A 7,061-nucleotide genomic window follows, 5' to 3' on the forward strand; every position below is an offset into this window, starting at 1 on the left:
TAAAAATAGTAATGTGTCCAAACTTTTGGCCCATACTGTATATTAAATGTTAAAATAAAAATAAAATTGTTCAACCAATATTTTAGAATTTGTCATGTTGAAATTGAGTAAATGCTCGAAAAAGGGGTATTGTTCTTTTATTCTACTTCACTTTGAATATAATAAGTAATAATATGTTCCCCCTCAAGGGAACTTCGAACTGCGTCCTCTGAAGGGACACTATGGGGAACACCTCGTCGTGACCCGTGTCTGAAGCATACTTTGAAAAAACGCCAACTCGTTGGCCGCGACAGCGTCTGACGTCACTACCGGCGCGACTATAAATAAGCGACCGGAGAGCACGTCATTTATCTTCTTCGTCTTCATTTGACTGTTTTGTTTGAAGTGTGCGTCTGAGAAACGACCACGGTAAGAGCGATCTTTACTTTTGTTATCATGGCTTCCACTAGCAAGGCGTTTAGACAGTGCGTGCATCCATGTCAGCGTTATTTGACACCGGATGACACACACAGTCTTTGCGTTTTTTGTTTGGGCGAAGAGCACGCGCGCGATGTCCTTGAGGGGGCGATCTGCGTGCACTGTGAGCGTTTTTCCATGAAAAAGCTCCGCTCTGGTTTGTCTCTCTTTTCAAGGAAAGAGGGACAGCCATCTGTCTCCCGCGGCTCAGGACCCGCCGCTGTTGAGGCACGGAGGAGAATGAGCTCGTGGGGATCACAGGTGGACCTCGTTGAAGAGTTTAGAGAGGGACTTTCCCTTTCTCGCTCTTCGGCGGCGGACGAGAATGAACTTCAGGAGGAAGACGTGTTATCATTAACCCTTTCTGATACTGAAGTTAGTGCTCTGCTGGGTTCTACCCAGGAAGAGCAGGAGATGTCTGAGGTTGGCGAAGAAGCTGAGGCTGAGCCTTCTCAATCCTCCTGCCCTGCGTATGAGGAGCTGTTAGAGGTTATGGATCGTGCCACAGCAAAGTTAAACTTGCCATGGAAACGTACAAGCAAAATAACGCCGCGAGGTCGCCTTGATGAGCGTTATTTATCTGACCATAGCCCTCCAGCCCAGGTGAGCCTTCCATTCTTGCCTGATTTACATGCGGAAATCAAGAAAGAATGGAGGAGGCCATTTTCTTCTCGCATCCATCGGTTTCAGCATACGAGTTATGCTAACATCAAGGGCATGCGCGAAAATGGCTATGAGAAGATGCCCCCTGTAGAAGAGACGCTGGCTAGCTATCTCTCTGTGGGGGAAACATCCTCTCTTAAATCTCCCTCTTTGCCATCTAAGCCCCTCCAGGATACATCCCGCTTAAATGGCAAAGCATACGCAGCAGCGGGTCAGGCTGTGGCTTCATTGCACACTATGGCGGTGCTTCAGGCCTATCAGGCTGACCTGCTGAGGGACCTGGATAAAGGCGAGGGCCTTTCAGCTGATCAGGTGGCCGAGCTGCGCCGCACCACAGACCTCTCTCTCCGTGCTACCAAGCAGGCCGCCTCCGCCATGGGTAGGTCTATGGCTGCCATGGTAGTAACGGAGAGACATCTGTGGGTGAACCTGGCAGACATCGGGAAGAAAGAAAGGGGCTTTCTTCTCGATGCTCCGGTCTCGCCTTCTGAGCTTTTCGGTACCTCCGTCGAGATGGTGGTCGAAAAGTTCAGGGAGGCAAGGGCGCGCTCAGCTGCTTTTAAAACCTTCATTCCACGAAGGTCCAGGTCCGAGCCCGAACAACATAGGGGTCCTGGCCCGTCTCGTTCTGAGGATCAAAGACGGGCGCAGAAGGCTAGTGTCGTGACTCGCGCTCCTCCCCCGCCTATGGGCAGGGGCAAGAGGAATCGTGGGTCGCAAGGAGGTAAGCAGGACCTGAGGGATGTGATTCAGACGAGGCAGCGTTCTCGTCCGAATCAGAGCGATACCTAGAGAAAATGCTTTTTATGTTTAACTTCTGCTCTTTTCCTCCATTGCCTGAATTCCCCTGCGACCACCAGCTCTCCACCTGATCGAGGTTAGGTGGGGGAGAATTTCTCTCATAACAGTCTCATATGCTGGACCTATGATGTTTTTAGTTGGTTCTATGTTCATAGTAACCACCTTACTGATGGTCTGGACTATAAGGAAGCGCCCTGTGAGCAGGGTCCCACTACAGGAGGATGGGTGAGTATGTAACCCTTTTTCTGTATATACTTATGAGTTGAATTGCTGGTGGTCATATGTCTACTAACTTTCTAAGTGAGTCTCTTTTACAGTGCTCAGTTATGGCATCTACTAACACCCGTCAGCACCGTCCTTCCGGCCTCGTGCTCTGGTATTAGGCGGCCGAGATCACGGGCTTCTGTGGGAGCCTCGCTGATCATCAGAACTGGCACGGCTCTGCAGGAGATTTCATGAATGTTGGCCAGGTCACCCTGAGGGGCCTCCTGACCGCTTATATGCACTGTCACATCCAGTTGGAAGGGAGGAGGTGGTAGTTACAGAATTCTTCCTGTTTTTTACTGCCTCAGGTGATGCTCCCCTCGTCCAAAGAGGTTTGTAAGTTTGGAGCTTGCCTCTCCCGTGTGGCTCAGATCTCTGCGATGCTTAGGAACATGTAGGTACGCACGCTACATTCTGTGTACTTCTTAAAGTGGTAAATGTGCACGCAAGTCTCTGCACATTTTTCTGAAATCCTGTATGGTAAGGGTTACGCGCTCAGCTTCGTTCCCTTTTTCGAGATGTTTAGACTTTGGTTCCTTTGGCTCCTTTCAGCCGGAGTGCATTTTTGTTTACACTCAAGCATTGCTTCCCTCATCAAGGGATATTTGGGCGGTTCTCGCAGTAGTTTTAACAACGGGCCCCTTTTTCCCAGAAAAGGGTTACGTGTTAGTACGCTACTCTGAATTCAGAGTTCCTCTCATTTGACGGTGTTCTCTGTTTTTCCCCTTCAGAGTGCCACGAGAACCCCTCCCTAGAACAGTATTTTAAAATCCATACTATGGTAAGTGTGCACGTGTATTCTTTGCGCACTTTCTGAAATCCACTCTGTGGTAAGTTCGCACGCTAAGGCTCTGCGTTCTTTCTAAAAATCCTTTATGGTAAGGGCTTCGCGCGGTTGCTTCGTGCCCTTTCTTGAGTTGGTGTAAAGCCCCGTTCATCTTGGGCGCCACTCCATTCAGGTATCCTTGAATACCTATCTAGCAGGGTTTTGCTACCAGGGTTCTGTTGAGACAGCTCCTTCGGAAAATTTTGCAAGAGCAAACGGTAGCCCCTGTGTGACAGGCAAGACTTTGTATAATACTGGTTTCTTAGCCGTATCCCTTTAAAGGAATCCTTCCTATTCCAAGCCTTTAAGCTCTACCCCGGGTCGAGGCCCTGATCAATTAAATTGGGTGTGTAGCTTAGGCCTTTGGCCGTAAGGGATAGTGTCACAGACAGCTGTCTAAACGTCCTAGGGCCAACTCCCATAGAAATGGTAGAGTTGGTACTTAGTGTTCGCCATGGTCTGGCCTGCGCTCCCCTCAGCATGGCGGCGTGGGTATACTGTTCCCCATAGTGTCCCTTCAGAGGACGCAGTTCGAAGTTCCCTTGAGGGGGAACGTCTCAGGTTACGAATGTAACCATGGTTCCCTGAGAGGGAACGAGACACTGCGTCCTCTAGATCCCTTGCCATGCTTCGGACGCAAGCTTCACGAAGAAGATAAATGACGTGCTCTCCGGTCGCTTATTTATAGTCGCGCCGGTAGTGACGTCAGACGCTGTCGCGGCCAACGAGTTGGCGTTTTTTCAAAGTATGCTTCAGACACGGGTCACGACGAGGTGTTCCCCATAGTGTCCCTTCAGAGGACGCAGTGTCTCGTTCCCTCTCAGGGAACCATGGTTACATTCGTAACCTGAGACGTTTTTTAAATGAACTAAAAAATGTGTAATTAGGCATCAAAAATATTTAGTATACTGCATCCTCAATACAATCTATGTATTGAGTTTTAATGATGATTAATTGTTTTTAATTAGTGGTTTTAGTTAATCATCAAACTGCTAATCATTTCATTGTTAAAGCTAGTTTGCTTTCGCGATTACAACTGTATTGTTACTGTATTGTGACTTTTTTTTCAGAATGCAAGCAGAGGCTGAAAAAAACGTATCTTTTTCTGGTATTTCATTATAGTCTATTAAAAACAAAATAATATGTATTTTTTATTTTTAGGAGGAAGAACAAAAAGGATTCTGTAAAGTCACAGTATGGATAAGGTATGGAAGTACAATGATAGGAGCAATTCCAGAAGAAGGGCACTAAAACTAGTCAGTGAATTGATTGACAATGTGGAACATAGGGAGGGGGAGGTGGAGGACGATTCTGAGTTAAGTGTTTGTGTTGATGCTTCGGGGGAATCAGACATGGAAATTAGTGATGAAGGAAGTGACCATCAGAATATTGAAGCAGATGTTGAGGATAAGGAAGTACATGAAGAGGCTGCAGGTTCTGTTGAGGACCAGTCTGATCTTCGAGATCCTTGTAGTCAGAGAGATTTGCAGTGTTCACTAGTAGACTGGGCAATTGAATTTGGAATTTCATTAATTGCTTTGTCAGCACTTCTTACCATTCTCAAAGTCCATCATTCCTCTCTGCCTAAGGATGGAAGAACGTTGCTGAAAACAAAAACAAGATACAACATTAGGAGTATAGCTGGTGGTGTGTTCCATTATTGTGGAATTCTGAATTCATTTAGGAAAATCCTTGATAGCGTTTGGCATACTGTGGCAGACAAACATGTCTTCAAGCTACAGTTGAATTTTGATGGACTACCACTCTTCAAGAGTACTAGTACACAGTTTTGGCCGATTCTTGGTTTGCTGCAAGGTCACACTAAGGCACCAGTGTTGATTGGACTTTTTTGTGGTACTTCAAAGCCAAATTCTTTGGCTGATTATCTTCATGATCTGGTTCACGAGCTAAAAATGTTGAGGGATGGGTTTCTGTTCAAGCAGAAAACATTTTTTTTGAATGTTGTTTCAGTTATGTGCGATACCCCTGCCCGAGCCTTCATCAGAGGTGTGAAGTCACACACTGCATATCATGGATGTGACAAGTGTCATCAAACAGGTGTCTGGAAATTAAATCGAATGACATTTCCTGAGGTGAATGCAAAGCGCAGAACTGATGAGCGTTTTAGGCAAGCAACTGATGAAGAACACCACATTCAGCACTCACCTCTTACAGACATTGGCATTGACATGGTCACTTGTTTCCCTCACGATTACATGCACTTGGTTTGTCTGGGTGTAATGCGGCGTCTTTTAGACTTGTGGATCAGCACCATCGGTCCCTTGCACTGTTGCATATCATCCATTCAAGCTTCCATGGTGTCAGATAGACTTCTTGCAGTGAGAAGTTACATTCCAAGTGAGTTTGCTCGAAGGCCTCGGGCACTGGCAAATCGATGTAGGTGGAAAGCAACAGAGCTACGCCAATTTTTGTTACACACTGGTCCAGTTGTGCTGAATGGTGTTTTGCAGACTCAAATCTATGACAACTTCATGCTTTTGTCTGTAGCTGTGTACATTTTGGCAGGTCCAGAATTTTGTATGGAGATGAATGACTTTGCAAATACTCTGTTGCGTTCATTTGTTGAACACTTTGGCCAGCTTTATGGTGAAGAGTTTTTGGTTTATAATATTCATGGCCTGGTGCACCTCAGTGAAGATGTCAAAATCCATGGCAATCTAGATCTAATATCAGGATTTCCCTTTGAAAATTTCTTAGGAAAACTCAAAAAACTGGTACGAGGGCCATGCAATCCTTTGACTCAGGTGATGCGTAGATTGTCAGAGATAGAAAATAGCAACTACAGTTGTGATGTAGAAGAGGCAATTCAAAAATTGGATGAAGAACAAAAGGTTTTGGGCCAGTACCAGAGTGCTTCTCGCATCAGCCATTTTAAATTACAGTGCATTTTATCACAGCTGTTAAAGGACTAAGATGTTTTGTACTTTGCAGGAGGTATGCCTTACCTAATGCTCCAGTGATCTCTAGGGAACAGATTTCTCCTGCAGTAGACAACCTCCACCTTAGTGGCCAAGGCAGAACTGACCTTCATTCACGCGATCATAGCAGTCCTGATGTTAGCCTACATGGCCAAAGCAGTCCTCACCTTCGTCCACATGGCCAAAAGAGTCCCAATCTTCTCCCAAGTTGCTACAGTCCTGACTTGAATGCAGATTGCCACAGCACTCCTGAGATCCACTCAAGTCAGCAGACCAGCATTGCTATGTTATCATCGGGCTGGAATTTTCTCTCCGAGAGTTGTACATTAAGTAAATCAAGCACTGAGACCCTTTTAAGCCAAGCCAACGTTGAGGTCAGAAGACCAGCCCATAAAAGTAAAGAGAGCCATAAAAAAAAAGCACTCCGAACCTTCGACGCTCCCTCAGCCACACCAGACCACGGACATCGAGCAAACATCCAGTCACCAAATTTGTGAGTATATTAGTGTTTAGCCCTTTTCACACAGGGAATGCACTGATAGTGTGTCATGGGATTAGCCTCAGGATTGTCTGATTTTGCTTAATTCACATTGCCAGTGATTTTCCGCAATCTGTGCTAGAGATGTGCAACAGTGATCGAGTACTCGAGTACTCGGCTGTGACAGCGATGATCAATCATGAAAACGATGATTGTGGGAAAAAATTCTGATTAGTTACAGCAACACTTTGGGTGGCACCATGAGCTCTTATTGTTTAGCATGCAACAGCATTAGGTTCAAAGTATAGACATTAGAAGAGAGAAATGCATGGTTTCGAATTCACATAGTGATGTCTGGGTTGGCTACATCTAATTAATCTAATATAGGATGCATTGGGATATTAACATTTATTAACATGCTGAATGCACTGAACATTACATGTTTAGTTTCATGCTCTAGTGTACTGCCCGACAATGATTGAGTTATTTGAGCCGGTCATATTGCTCTCTCTCTCTCTGTTGCATCTCTCACTCTCTTTCGCTATTGCATAACTTAGTTCACTGGCATATGCATCATTTTGTACAGATACAAGTTGTAATGTTAAAATCAATGTTATCATGATCATAATCTAAC

This window comes from Carassius auratus, unplaced genomic scaffold, assembly GCF_003368295.1.
Source record: "Carassius auratus strain Wakin unplaced genomic scaffold, ASM336829v1 scaf_tig00215431, whole genome shotgun sequence".
Lineage (NCBI taxonomy): Eukaryota > Metazoa > Chordata > Actinopteri > Cypriniformes > Cyprinidae > Carassius > Carassius auratus.